The sequence below is a fragment of the Lichenostomus cassidix genome, chromosome 1, assembly GCF_008360975.1.
Source record: "Lichenostomus cassidix isolate B80296 chromosome 1, HeHo_3.0, whole genome shotgun sequence".
Taxonomy (NCBI): Eukaryota; Metazoa; Chordata; class Aves; order Passeriformes; family Meliphagidae; genus Lichenostomus; species Lichenostomus cassidix.
The window spans coordinates 92,396,318-92,411,991 of NC_139479.1; the positions used below are offsets into that span (position 1 = coordinate 92,396,318).

General features: G+C 39.1%; 1 protein-coding gene across 14 annotated transcripts in view; it reads left to right on the forward strand.

Moving 5' to 3' along the window:
* The window catches only part of ZBTB20 (zinc finger and BTB domain containing 20), a 473,676-nt gene that overhangs the window by 18,017 nt on the left and 439,985 nt on the right, over nt 1-15,674 (forward strand). For 10 of the 14 annotated variants that reach the window (XM_085070903.1, XM_085070875.1, XM_085070883.1 and 7 more), the window contains exon 1: nt 10,416-10,779. The exons of 1 other annotated variant lie outside the window; for it this stretch is intronic. The gene's annotated coding sequence lies outside the window, so the exon portion shown is untranslated. Of the gene's footprint in view, nt 1-10,415; nt 10,780-15,674 lie in introns of those variants that run through there. 3 more of the 14 variants (XM_085070939.1, XM_085070989.1, XM_085070980.1) reach the window with 2 other exon arrangements.

Here is a 15,674-nt window from a genome sequence, read left to right on the forward strand (position 1 = left end):
ACTCCTTGAGGAGAATGAGATAACTTTATGCACTTTTCCCTTATTTTATTCCCCATTTTGCCTGTCTTGTTCCTTGATGGCTTTCATTCTTCGATCAATTCCATCAATTTTAATTGGAATTTTTTTCTTGTCTTCTCTTGTGATAAAAAGATATTTTCAAGTAATCTGTTTCTTTAGGCCCAGTGGTAAAAGGGCTGTCTTTGGGAATTTGGACATCTATTTTCCATTAAAATGAATGGAATGAAGTGTTAGTATCTTGCAGGGATTTGAACACCTTTGAGCTATTGTGGAGCAAGTATTCTTATTCCTCTGGAAGTGAATTCTTCTTGTAGATAGGGATGGATAATCTCAAGCTTTGAGACCTGTGGATGGTGCTGTAACATGAATGTGGATAGAACCTGTAAGTCAGCTTTTTGTGCTTTGTCTTGCACATAACTTTTCTCAGAGGAGTAGCCTGTGGTTATCCCAAAGAACTTCCAACATCATTAAGTACCTAACACTAAAAATTCATAGAAATTGTTATATCATGTCTGCTCCAGAAAATGATGTAATTTATCACTTATCTTCATATTTTGAAATAGGGGTCAGGCTGAGTTGAGTTTTAGCAATATGGTGAACTGGTGCTTTTGTTCACTGGTGGTTGTCTTCTTCTGCTCCAAAATTGCAGCTTTAATTTAGGATGTAAAAAGCTTGTAGCCTGCTTGACGGTGAGGTTCTAATTAAAGATTGCATTAGATGTGAGCTGACACTTGTTTATTTCCAGTCAGTCTCCTAATACAAGAATTCTTGGATGTTTGAAGCAGTGTTGACTCTGAAGACTATTGTCAGTCATTTAAAAGTAGAAACTACTTACTGCTTTCCTTTTTTTTTTCCCCAAGAAATAAGGCAGGGAAAAAAGAGATAATCCTGTTATGTAGACCTTCAACATTGTCACATTTTGATTCTTGAAGCCCTGTTTATATTGTTTATAATTAATTGTACAAACAATTGTATAAACAATTATATTGTTTATAATACTGTTTACATTGAAATAGCAATTTGGGAGAGTAATGCCCCATAAATTCTCTTCATTATAACCCTGTGGCTACCTTTTTCATACCTGTTTTAAAGATGTTTACATGAGCTGCATGTGGTGCCTGAACAGGCAGTCCCAGCTCTTGTGGCTGAGAATAGCTCTGCTGCACCAGGTAGCCATTAACAGCTTTCTCACAGTTTGCTGCCATAAGCTCATACCTGAGAATCTCCAGTGAGTTTTTATGGTACATTGCAGCTTTACTCTGGGAATCCCTAGGAATTTCAGGTTGAAACTCATTTGCTTACTCAGTTGGAAGGATGTGTGATGTACAGCTTGATATTTATGTGGGATTTCTATCAGACATGATTTTCTTCTCTTGCTTGGTGCCTGGCCCTCAAATGGTTTCCTGAAGATAGTGAGGCTTTCATCTAGCTGTAGTGGTAGTGCCTTTGTTTCTGAAGCAGAAAGCTTTAAAGGTGTACTGGCATTTATGGTTCTAACATCTGTGATGTTATCACAGTGTGTTAAAAACAAATGTCGATGCATTCTGAGACTACAACAGAGAGTACCTAAAGTCATATTTGTATCCTGATTCTTACCAATATTTTGTTGGCTTCAGGACAACTCAACAAATGGAACAGCAGGACAGCAAAGTACCAGTTAATATAAAGTTATCTTTATTCCAACTTCTGTTTATCTTGCTGAGTTTTTTTTGTTGCATATTATCAAATAGTTTCACAATGTGACCTCTGACTTTGAAACAAAACAAATTAAATGTTAGTTAGTACTGATTAGTGCAATGTTAACATTGATTCTTTATTTACTCAAAAATCAGGAAATTAACGTTCCTCTGACAAACTTAATTATGCTTAATTGCACAGATATTACAAAGGGGATCTCTCATTATATAATCACAGATAATCCTGGTTGCAATACCAAATCTCACAGTCCTAGCTAATAATTGCAAAGAAAGTTATAGAAAAGGAGCCCTTTGACCATAAAATAGTATCTGACTTGGGCTTGTTACAACACCTGACTGGAGTAGCATTTAAGTTGATACATTTTGTTTCTATTATATCATTTTGAAAATACTATGTCGCCTTGTTGTATATGTTCTAATTCTATAATAAAAGACCCTTTTGTTCAAACAGAAGCAAAATAAAGGAGCTGTTGGTCTATAGGATACCAAAACTCATTTCTGTCAGACTTAAACCACCACTAACCTCAGTAGATCTTCCAATTTTTGATGGGTTTGATTGAAAGAAAAGTTCTTATCTCTGTTCCTGTGTAAAATAAGACCTGAGGCTTAATTTTCAGTTATTAAAACCTTTTGCTTTTAATTCCTTTGGCTTTAAATAATAAACTCTCTCATCTATTCCTTTCAAAATGAACTTCAATTAATACCTCAGGAAAAGAAATACACCTCTAAATGTGTCCTTTAAAACAGCTGAGCAAACTGTGTTCACTTTATCAGAAAATATTCTCCTTTAGGCTAAAATTAAAGGACTAATTGGAACCAGTCTAGTTTTTCTAATAGAACTTAGCTTATATAAAGTTAAAAAAAAAAGAATTATGCAGACTAGAAAATTCCTTTTTTTTATTACATCTGGTGCATCTTGGTTCTTTATTCTTCAGAAACATTTTTGATTAAATGTTTCAAAGCAAATGAATCATGCCCACATACACACAAAAATAATCCTGAGGTGGTCCACATGTAATCAAGGTTTATGAACATGAAACTTCTATACTTTATTTTAGTGGCATTCACTGTTAGTAGAAAGGTTACATCTTTACTAGTGTTTCCTGTGTGTTTGATACATGGCTCAGCAGTTAAGTTTGTTGTTGGAGTGAGCTTCTGAGGCTACCAAGGATAAACCTTTGCTTGATGTTTTACTTATTTCCTTTGCTTTACTGAATGGTCTCACAGTCTTTATTTAGCCCCAAAACAGAGTCAGCCACTTTCTTATACTCACAGGTCAGAGCCACTTGGCCCAAATGCCCCCAAGTCCCTGGGCTTTGTGTTTTCTGTCAGTGGGATTTTAGGGGCCCAAATCCAGAAACAGTAAGCACAGGGAATTAGCAGGAATTTGGGCCAACTGAAACCAGGTCCTATGGTGAAATTTTGGGCTGAACTGCTTCAAAGTGAGACAGAAGCCTAGGAGGTTTGAGATGAAGTCCAGCCTTTTCAGTAACTTACAACTTCAGTTTGCCTGGTGAATGCATTGGTTTACCCTTGCCTAGAATGCATGTAGAAAAAAATCTCAGAGGGGAACTATCTCACAATGACTTTATTTGAGGAAAATAATCCTACATCCACTGAAGGGATGTCACAGTGAAGTATTAGATGAATAATGGCACTTAGTGTTGCTTCCTTCAAATATTACAGCATTATTGTACCTGCTGTGATTTACTTTTATTTTTTGGTCATATATCCTTAGCTTTAAAAAATATATATAAAGAAATTTCTAGTTTTAATAATTGCATAAAAAAGCTTTAAAAATACTTCTGATCATAATAGAGCTTTAAGAAAGTCCCTGGCTTTTAAGATAATCACATAACTTTTAGAGCCTACTGAAGAGTTTTTGCATGTTTGAAGTTTCAGTAGCGTTTATCTCATTTCTGTAGATAAGTTTTTTGTCCACTTCATGTATAGTCAATAAAAGTTAAAGTATGAAATTTCCATCTTTATACATCTGATACACTTGGATTACATTTTTATTTTTATTTTTCCCAAAATGGCTATTCATTTGGGGGGTAGTACTCTCAGATGTGATATTCTCAACTAGGAAGTAATTACCTCTTGAATGAGTAGCATCTTTGAAAATGCTGACATTAATATTTTCCAGGTAGAATGGATTCACGCTGATAGGCTTATGAAAATATTCAGTTGCACCCAGAGGGCAAAATAACAGCTTCCAAAATATTGCTATTGATGTGTCTCACTTTTTTCCTCCACCTAGATCAGATCTTCATTCATTATAAACTTAGTGCATCTCAACTGCTACAACAATCACCAGAGTTGCAGAAGTTTGGATTGGTTTGTTGGCTGTTTTTCCCCTGTTATTTAAACAGGGTAAAAGTAGAAGTGTTGGCCACCTTGAGTTTCAGAATTTTCACTGTGGTTCATGTAGTAACCATCTGCAATCATTATGACAGCAATCAAATCCTCTGCATGCTCCTTAACCTTCTGTGGCAAAAATAGAAATCTTTGCTAGTCATCCTGGTTATCTGGTGGAAGAGAGTGATGAATGTGCATCCTGATTTGTCTGTTACCAAAGCTCCTTTCAGATGGCAAGACAACTTTTTACAATCTGTTGTTCAGTTTAGGATGGATTCAGTGTGGATTTTCATAAGTAAATCATCAAATTTCATTTAGTCCCTAAATGCTGGCTGAACTGCAACATGACTCTATAATGGAATCAGAGGTAACCTTTGGGACCCATATAGTTATATAATAGAGGGTGCACCATACAATGCAGTGGGCTATGTAACAAGATCTGACTTCATTGTGACCCCACAGCTTGCATGAGGGCCTAGCAGGTTAGCTCAACAGCTAAATTGGGCACTAATGGCTTGCCCATGCAAATAAAGGTAATATCCCAGCAGCCTGTAAATGGAGAGGATGAACATATATATATAGCCAAGGCTACACATAAATGCACCTTGCTAGGAGTTAAATAATTGCAACACAATCTGCACATTCAGGACAGAAAGCTAATAACACATGGACGTCCCAAGTTTGTGTGCAATGTATGTCTGAGGGCTTTTTGTATGGTTTTGGTTTTTGAATTGGAAAGTGATATGTTGGTATGATACTGGGCTTCTGGAGCAGATGAGCACTCTCAGTCCTGTAGGTGGTGATTGATATACACCAGTGTTGATGAGTAGAGAAGCAAGGGATTGGCCTTGCTGGGACAAAATTTATTATGTTGAAGGTCTTGCTCTCACAATTTACTGATGTAGCAGTAGCATTTACCCAACACAGTACTAGAGAAATGCAGTCTTAGTGGCCTAAGGGAACAGTCATTGTGCAAAGTGTTCCCCCATTGCAGTACAGGAAGTACAGTGTCATCACAAAGGAAAGTAGGCATTCATGGTACTTGGTACTACTTGCACACAGATTTATACAAATCTGTTTAGACTGTTGGAGACATATCAGCTTCACATCTGATTTATTATTCAGGACTTTCTGAGATTAAAAAAACCCAAAACAAACAGCATTGGAAAAGCCTGCTCTGGTTCAGTAAGTGCATCCCAGTCTTGCCAATCAGTTGGGCCATCCAAGAGACTGATCCATAAAGGCAGCATAGCCTGAACTTCTGATCAGGAAAGGCCAACATCCCAATCTCACTTTCTGTTCTCAACAGGGTGATTAACTCTTTCCATTTATTGTTTTGCTATCTGTTAAATGAGAATGACAGTAGTTTTGTTGCCAAAGGAAGTAGTGAGATTTGATTTGTTTATGATTGCATACACCTGAACTATGGTATGATGGATCAAAGTTGCTATATTAAAGGAAAGTATTACTTATTTGGAGGTCTGGCAGTAAGCAGTGACTGCAGGGATGGCAGAACAATTGAGATTCTTTGCATATTGAAAGGCACCAGAAGTGCACTGTATTTCTTCTCGTCTGTCCTCAGCATCGTCACCAGTAAATCTGCAGGGATAAAGAGCTTTGTGTGGTCCTTCTAAATTTTTCGTTGGCCCCTGCTGATGTAAATCAAACATACTGTCCTCCTGTTATCTCCAGGTTTAAAAAACCTATTTTTAATCACTTCATACAGGTATCTAATTTGAATCAGCCTGCCACACTGCAGGACTCTTGTGCTTTTTTAATTGGCATCTCTCTCATTACATTTGCACAAAGTTGCAGAGACACTGCAGGACACCAGTAGAGACATGTGAATCACCAATCCTGTTGGGCTGGCAACAAGATGGTGTGATACACCAGGGGAGTCTCAGAGACCCATGTATGTGGTTAAGGGGACTGAGTGGAGGTAATCAAGTTCAGACACGTTGCTGTGGCTGTTCCTAGGTCCTGTCTAGACCATCTGAAGCAGAATTGCGATGGAAACTTGCCTGAGATTTTTAACAGCAGTATGGTGTTAACCAGCCTGGTTTCTAGGAACAGTTCCTGGGACTCTGGTAAGGCAGAGCTCCCCGAAGGTATTAATGGAACTGTTGTAGGGCAAGTACATGAAGTACATCAAAACCAGTGTTTTAGCCCATCACAGGGATAGGCAAGGTACCCAACCAGTTCATGGAGTCAGTCCCACTTGAATTTCTTTAGAATTTGAAAATCAACCCCTAGGTATCTGCTAAGAGGCTATTTTTTTTCCCTGAAGGGGGTGGCTCTTATCCTCAGACATGTTTATATGATGCCATGACTCCTTTTCCAGCAGTTATTTCCTTTTCCTTGTTGGCTGCCAACAAGGTGTATCTAAACTTATATTGGTACACCTGGAGACATAAAGTGGAGAGACTAGAGCAGTCTAGAATATGTTATTTGGCACTGAAGTACCTTGCTTCCCTCTCAGTCCCTCATCCAGAATATTGTCATTTGCAACAAAGTCTTTCACAGTTCTGGTGGGCACTTTCCCTATCTCCCCCTTGCGACTGAACATCAGGGCTCTGCAGCTACCTGGCAAAACTGGAGATGGGTGCCCCTGCTGCACCAAACACCACAATTTTTCACCTGCCTTTGTGGTGCTAGTGTTCTTTTTTCATTCTTTTGGAGGCTTTGCTAGAGGGCTTGGGGCTCGTTTGCCTCCCTAATGATAGTTGCTAGAGACTAACTCTGAACTGAGAAGATAAGTTTGGAGAAAAAGAAGACTGGAAGTATCATCTAGCAGGTAGACCAGCAATGCCTGTTCTTGCATTCAGGATGGATAGTGCAGCCTTTTACTAAGGCTGCCAGGAGCCCCCTGTTCCAGCCTCTTTCTCGTGGGGTGACCCCATGTGTGGCATAACCAAAATCTGGTGTCTCTGCCATGGGAGAGGTACAATCCTGGGCAGATGACAAGAGCTTGCTTGCCTGTTCTGTTGCATGGCCAGGCATAGGCCAGCTGTGTGACTGCCATGCAGGCCCTCTCTGTCACAGAGCAGCTCTGTGACCAGTCCTGTGACAGAGCTGAAAGCTGCCAACAGCTACACGTCCTCCTTCCTCTTTTCGCAAATGATCCAAGTGCATAGCCATTGCCCACCTCATATAATGGAGAGGAGGAATTGCAGGCCCAAAGGAGTGTGGTGGGATGGTGAGCAGGCTTTCATTGAGCATTTTGAGTCAAGCAAATGGGTAGTTTTATGTTGGCAAAACATTAAATCAGGATTCTCCGTTCAAATTGCACCACTCAAGATTTTTTAAAATGGTTTAGATGGACTGAATGATTAATAAGACAACACAGAATCGGGTCATTGATGGTTAGGATCTAAGTCTAAGAAAGACTTTCAGGCAAGTAACTAGTTGTGCAGATCACATCTTGTGTATTTTTTTTTTAATTCAATTCAGACATATATTTGAATTTTGCAAAGATTGTGGTTAATTTGATTAATTTCTGATTGAGGGCCTAAACTAGCTTAAGTTGGAATCTGCTTCATATTTGCTTTCCAACAACCTCGAGGTTTGAAAGTGTTTGGTTTAGTTCTATAGCTCTGAGAGTACACAAACCCCATGCAACTTTGGAAGGGGTGGCTTTGGGTTCCAATTTGGGTCTGGCTCTAAGTGTTGTTTTAACTGAATGGAACTGAGCTCAGTTCTAGTGTTATTGCTGACATTCAGACTTCCTCAAAACATGAGGAAATTTGGCCTGTGATCCTGATTCAGATGCATATATGACGTTTCTAGAAAGTTAGAGGAAAGTTAATCATTTAGAGGCTTCCTAACTTACAGGTTTTAGATCTGGATCAATTGCAAACCTGAACATTTTTCAAACTTTAGTGTTTCAATTCAGTACTCAGATTTCAACCTCAGTGTCTTAAATTTGAAGGGTTCCAGTCTGTATTTTATCCAAAGTTGGTACATTTTAAATATCTCTTCAGATTTGTATGTGTAAGATTTGTAGGACAAAAGAATTAATGTTAGTTGGGGGTCAAATATTCCAGACTACTAAGAACTTCTCAAATCTGATATCCTCATTTTGGTGTAGACCTGTTTTTCAAATTTTAAATTCAGGCACCATTCCTGTTATTTAAAATAAATATAAGGACATGAAAACTTGTGATTTTCCTCATCTGGCTTTGATACAGGTCCCCTCGACAAAGTATTTATATTTTTCCCATAATATTTGCCATTGTAAAACTCTGAGAGATGCCAGGCCAAGATGGGAAGACTCTTCACATATTTACAGTACCATCTACTCATGGAACTACAGTTGAGTCTGTTTTACAGATGGAAAAACTGAGACAGTGACTGCTCAATTGGTACTTACACAGCCAGATCGAGTTACCACAGTTAGAAGCAAAGTCTACAAATGCCCCTTCTGCTTTCCTGACCTTACATACCCTTCAATAAGGTGATTATGGTCATAAAGTCTAGAGAAGAAAAGATGTAATATGACTACATTTTTGTAATACATATTTGGAGTAACTTGGAGAGCTGCCTCTACATATGCCAGGTGTGTACGTAGCTAAATATTACAGAAGGAGTTGAACTAAGTCACATATTAGAGCTTTTACTCTTTATATTTTACCCTAAGGTAAGAAAGTCTGTGTTCTGATGAAAAAACTAATGAAAATTAACCTTTTGAAATGAATTACTTAATCCTTCTCTTTTTACTGTACATCTGGATGAAACCAGAATGTTTATAAGTAAAATACAAAAATGTGTACCATCTACCAGTGAACAAAACTAATCAAATTCACCAGTCACCAGGCTGGTTAATATTATAAAGACTCTGTGAATCATGAATATCCAGCCAGCCTCAGGGTACAAATCCATGAATCTAGGGAGTTTACCTGTCTCTTTTAGTCAGCAGGCTATCCCTTTTCCATCATTACAATTTAGGCATATATTGCCTAATAATAAATGTGATAATAAAAATGTATTTTGGGAAGCAGGGTGTTGTAATAGAGCTTTAGATCAAAAGTGAGATTCATTTTACTTAATTTAGCCAACTACAAGCTAGCTGCTTAGCCTAATGTAGTTGTGTAGGCTCCTCTTCAGTGGGGAGAGAGAGAAAGCTGGGATGAATTGCGTTGGGGAGGTGCCTGTCTCTCCACTGACAATAGAGGGAGCCTACACAACTGGCTTAGACAGGACACTTAACTTTTAGGTGGGTATGAGTTACTCCAGGCAAAGTCTGTTTTGCTCCAGGAGATTGGAGTTTTCATCTGTTTTTCTACTGATTTACAGCATAACCTTGAGAATATCACTCATCCTTTTTTTTTTTTTTTTTTTTTTTTTTACCTTGGACCTGGTTTCTCCATCTAAAAAATACCCTGTGGATAAAGTTCTTGGAGAACCTTTGCCAAGGATGAAATACAGGTGCAAAATGTTTTTTCCCCTGCTCTTGCTACTTTGACGTGTCTGTAGTTGTCATTAAAATAAACAGAATTTTTTTGACAGCATAATTTTATGTATGATGAGAGGCAGGGCTGAGTGAAAATTATTTAGAAGCAGCATATACCTTCTTCAGATGTGACAGAATATTGTAAAAATAAAAATATAGTGCCTGGTTACACGTATTGTTTCTCCCATCTTTGCTTCCCCTTCGCACCTTCCACGACCCGTCCATCCCCTCTCCTCCCCCCAGCAAAAAAAATATAGAGAGTGGGGAGAACATTCTTCAGATTAGACCTGTATTTTAAATAACCTTGGCCTGTTTGCAACTGGGAAAATGTTTTTTTTTACTTGAGAGATTTATTTCTGTCCTTGTAACACCATGTACTATATGCATTGCACCTGTTCAGACATAAGCACAGCACATTATTATAGCTGTAGGGGTAGAAGCTTCCCAATATATATTTTTGAAAGGAGGGAATGCTGGGGAGAATAGCCCTCTCTTTTCAATTGTTTACCGAGCAGTCTCTTAGGAAGACTTCTTCCTCATCAAGATCAATTTTCCCTGCTCCCCTATTGTCTGGGGAAACCTATCTTCAGGAGTGTCTTTCTTGAAAGATCTCATGACTTTAAAATCATCAGTGGGCTTTGTGTAGTCTGCCTGTCAAAAGAGATATGTTTACACCTTCCCTGCATGTGTTAGAGCTATAAGGTTACGGAGCAGAATGGCTGATACGTTTCTGCGCTTCACGCTAATATGCACGAAAAATGTATTTATGATAATCGTATGGACTGTCTGAAACAATGCATTCCAACATCCTGTAACATAAATAAGAAAGGTGGAGCCAGCCGGCACCGAAGTGTTTATTTGCCAGCAATCCTGCTCAGCCCCGTATACCTTTGCTACGCTGCCTCAGCCTGGCGGTATTGAACCTGTTGCTGCATTAGCCGAGTTGTATTTTGCTAGATAGGGGAAGGAGGGTTGTCTGCTGTCTGGTAGGAGGGCTTTGTCTGTGTGCGCCTTTCTCTCTCTCCCTCTCTCGCTCTCCCTGTCTCTCGCACTCTCGCTCGCTCTCGCTCGCTCTCTCTCGCTCGCTCTCCCTTTCCCGTCTCTGTGGTTTGTAAGGTAGGTTGCAGTGTGTGTATATACACAACATCAAGAGCAGGAAAATGGACTCATTAGGGAGGCAGGCAGTCATTACCACTCACACTGTACTTCCAGGGAGACAGCGACTATGAGGAGACAAACTGAGGACTGGGGAACAAGGTAGGCCAGTCAACTTTTATAAAACATAAAAGAATAAAGCCTCTACTCTCCTTAAACCAGCAGCAGTTCTTTATTTCCCCCCCCCACCCCCCCTCGATTTTTAATTTAGAGATGTAAGTTTGCCAGACCTATTTGCTAGCTTAAAATTCGGAACATCTATAGAAGGCCTTACCCTCTACAAATGTTTCCCCCCCCACTTATTTAAGGGTGTGCCCCCTTATGATTCACTTTAATTACTTTTTTTTTTTAATCACGAAGGAAACAAATACGTTTGTTTTCCAACACTAGTTCCAAGTAAATCAATATCTTTCACTCTTTTAAAACAGCTCTCTCCGTATGTTTGTGGGTCTCTCTGCTTTTTCTTTTCTGTTTATGCAGTTCCATCTGTCCGTCCATATATCATGTTCTCCTTATTTACTGCTAAATGGGGGTTTATTAGTATTTGCCAATGACTTTTAACTGTAATGCCGGTGACCAGGGTTAACGGTGACTCTCGTTCTTTGTTTTCTATATATATGCACACTGTAAGTTTAAAGTCCATGCTTGGCATACAGTAAATAAAAGCAAAAAAAGAGAAAGCAGGTTCCACTCTTCCTGTCACGATTTTCTTTTATTCAGAGATTTTGCTGTTTATCTGTTTTGGTGTGGGGGCGGAGGGGGTTAATTTTGGTTATTGTACATGTACTTTTTCCTCTTGGATATTTTTAACATCTATTTTTTCATTATTAGTGTTTTTGTAGTTTCCTTTACTAGGAAGAAAGGAGACGTATATTCTAACTTTTGTGTTGCTGATCTAATGTAACATTATGGAGGCATCACTGGGTTAATAAGAATTCAAACTTTCTAAGAGGGAGTTTGTATCCTTGGCTGCCCCCCACCCTCCCACTTTATGCATGGTTATGCTTGTGTTTCCGTGTGTACTGACGGGGAAGGGAGGGGGGGAAGGGAATAGATATTTTTTACAGTGGTGGCAAATTATGAAATCTATCGAGCCATTTTGTCCAGAAATAGTAACTATTTATTTACCATTTTTCATTCCACAAATATGCTGCTTATTCGTATTTTCAAACATTGAAGCTTTGCTCTGAATTGATTTTTTTTTTCCTTTTTTTTTTTTTTTTCTGGGGAGGGATTTGTGATGCATTTCATAGCCCATTTAGCATTGTCGAGTTTTTGGAGCCCAGATTTATCATGGGTTCTAAAGACTGCTTAAACTGATCCATTTGAAATGGTCTTTTTATCTGAGCTCTTGTCATTTCTGTTGGAGAGTAAAACTGCTACTCTGCTGGTAACAAAAAAAAAAAAAAAAAGAAAAGGAAAAAGAAAAGAGATAGTGGAAGTGAGTTACATAAAATGTTCTGGAGAATCCTAAGTAATTATATAAAATGGACGCTGATCAGTGGAGATCTCTGAACAGTAACAATCACCTTTTTTAATAGAAAATTATTTATTTAATAGCAAGAGGCGGACTTCTTAAAAACATGCATTAGGCCTTCCTTTTAGCACAAAGAAGTCCATAATGCAATATTCCTAACCCACCTGAGACTGCCTAGGAGATTCTCCAAAACCTTCAGATCCTTTGAAATGTTTCTTAAAAATCCATTATTTTGCAGCCAGAAAGAACTTTTGCTGCCAACAGGTTTTTTTGCTGTTGTTTGGGGTTTTTTTTTTTAGCTGTCCTTTAACTTACGAGTCCCCATTTCTACAGAAGTGCCTCCTCGCTGAACAAACTAAGTTAATTGAAATCCAAAGCAGCAGATCTATTCACTGGCACTGTAACTGCAGAAACTACTTGCTCCATTTTATTAGCAGCTTTTCCAGAACATGAGTGAAACTTTTCAAGGTTTTATATATCACTGTGCCAAAAACTGGTGGCTCGCCTCTTAGCTGGGGAATGACATTCATTGTTTACAAATATTTTTTCCTCCTCTTTTTTATTCAAACTTCTAAATTAATATTTTGTTGATAGACTTTAAATGTGCGTATTGCTCCAAATGACTTGTTAACTGTAGCAAGGTGTTTCCTCCTCTCCTAAAGTTTGAATCTCAGCCTTTGAGACTCAGGTTGGTTATAGAGGGGGTGCTGAAGTTGTGCCAAAAATGTAGGGGTCTTGAGGGTGGAGTTGCTGATGCCTCTAGATGGTGGTCAGCCTGCAGTGAGGCGGCAGGAGTGTTCACAGCCGTCCTCCCCGTGGGATGGCTGAGGGGTTTTCAGGCACCTGTCATTTTCTCCTGAACCAGTGCAGGTGTGTGTTCCTCAACAGCCCAGGTTTTCTGTAGGAGAGCACTTGGACCTGTCCTCAGGATTCCTGCGTGCAGTTTTAGCAGAAGCCCAGACTCGTCTGAACATTTTTGAAAAACTTTAAAAATGACAAAATACCTCTTGATTTTATGAAAACTCCAGGCAAGAAGAATTCAAGCAGAGAAAGAGAATCACAGTAGGAGAAACATTCTTCCTTATCCAGTAAGATTCCTTTCTAATAGTAAAACCCTTTTCTCTAGGAGGATGTAATTTTCTTTGAACCCCAACTACATTCTAGCCAAAAAAAAAAAAAAAAATCTTAGCCCTTTCAATAGCACAAAGTCCGTTTGCAATCTGGATAGAGCAGCAGAGGGTAAAGTATGCCTAAGTAAACTTAAATCGGGCATACGGTGATGTAGCTGGAACTCGGGGAATGCCAGCCCTGCTGGCGGGGGTCCGGCCGGGCGCTCGGGGTGCTCCTGCCCGCAGCCCGGGCAGCTGTGCGGGGCAGCGCTGGCCCTGCTCGCCGGGTCACCCTGTGCTTTATTTTAGTGTTGGAGCAGACAGTTATCTAACACACCCACACGAGGAAGTGCTCTGGAGCAGTTATTTCATGCCTTGCCATGCCCTGTAGCTAGAGCAATTTTGGGCTGAATGGCGTGTGTATGTGCCGCTCTCACTCCTGGGAGACGAGAGGCAATGCTGTTGGGTTTTTTGTGTGTATGTTTTTGTGGTGGGGTTTCGTTGTTTTTGTTTTGTTTTTTTTTTTTTTTTTTTAAACAGGACCAAAAGGGGGATATAAGACAGTTAAATCCAAATACCAATCAGATACCAAGTCAAATTATTTTTAATAGTGGAGGATTTTGCTTTTCTCTTCAAGGAGGAAAAAATATCTATCTTGTTTATTTTGATAAAAACAGTTGTAGCAATTTCCTGAGTTGAATATATCATTATTATAAATATTACTCACAGTTTTCCTATTTTCACATTTTTTTCATAGGCCCGGCTTACTCATAAGGGAAAACAGCTGCAGAATATTAAAAAAATTGTAATATTATTTATATAAAACTTTGATGTAAATAGGGAATAGTGTCCCCTGCTAGAGAATTCTGTGGGATGGCTTACAAATCCCATACAAGAGAGATTACAGTCTTAGATAAATTGTTATTTAAATCATTTCAAGAAAACCTTGCTCATTTTTGCAGACCATATGAGGTTTTAAGCAGAATAATTTGAATAGAAGTTCTGTTTAGAAATTGATGGCATGCTGTGGCCTTATAGATTTCAGTTGGTTTCACTCCAGCCTGTTTTTATAGGACTTTTTAAAACTGCGATCTGTATGGTAAAGAGCTTCTACTGAAAGAGCTTCATAAATGTTAATGGGAATTTAAAGACTGAAATTTAACTTCAAGTTACTTAGATTTTTTTTTAAACAAAACTTTAAGAAAATCCAAATCCTTAATAAATGTCTTTTTTTTCACGGAACAATGCACTGGAAATAGTTACTTATAAAGGATAACTTGTTTCCTCTGAAGGGTCTGACGTTCACACTGTGGTGCAGAAGGAAAATCATGGCAAATCAAAGTGAAACAGACTTCACTGTTCTTGTTAGTTTGGTCCAAGAAAATTTCAGAAAGTAAACAAACAGTATCAACTTTGAAAAATAACTTGGATTTTTAATAATCTATCTATGCCAGGTTTCTCTTGGTGAAAAGTAGTGTTTGACCATACACCAAATTCTGAGATACTTTTGTAAGATCTGTACCGTTTTAACTTGTGGAGATTTTCACAGATGTATTAAACTTTCAGTGAGGAGTAAATAAAGGCAAAGGCTTTTGTCCAGGTGGTTTTCACTTTGATAGTGTTGACTATATTCTCGGTTGGTATTTATCATAAAAGTTAATATTTAGTTCTAACGGCACTGATCCAGTTTTCCTCTAGCAGTAAACTGGCATTTCAGAATGATTACTGCTTATATGTCTTTCATGTTTTCCTAAATTTTTGTACTTAATCCTCCAGCACCATCGTGTGCTATGACGGCATTTTGACTGCCCAGCGCTGGCGAGAGTTCTGTTTGCAGATGGGTCTTGTAAAATGGTCACCAGAGGCACAGGGACATGTGCCACCTTCTCTTCCATGTAGCTGCTGGGACGGCCAGGGCTGCTGGTGCTGCAGGGCAGGTTGCTATACATCCCTGAGGTTTGCAAGGAGAAGGAAGTTCAGCTTGCACCATGTGCAGGGAAGACTGTGTATCTTGAAGTAGATGGAATAAAGGGAATGGGAAATCGGGCTAATGGGATAAAGCTGTCTTTACAGAAAAAAACACTGTTCTTCTGCCAGCTGGGTGCTGGCTATGGTGAAATGAGTGTGGAGGGTCCCAGGCTGTTGGATGGGACAGGGAAGTGAGCCACTGGCTCAGTTGGCACTAGGTGGCACTCCGGGAGGAAAGACCATGGGCTATGCCAGAACAAAGGCTGAAATCCTTTCATGCCACAAATAGCCTCATCCCATCAGTGACAACCTGCCCTGCCAGCCCCATGAAGGGCAGATTCACAGCCTGTGCTATGCTTGTTGTTCTCAGATACTGCTCCTCCAGAATTTTTATGGCAGAGAGGGACTCTTAACACAAACTAGTCCTACCTAATTCAAACACT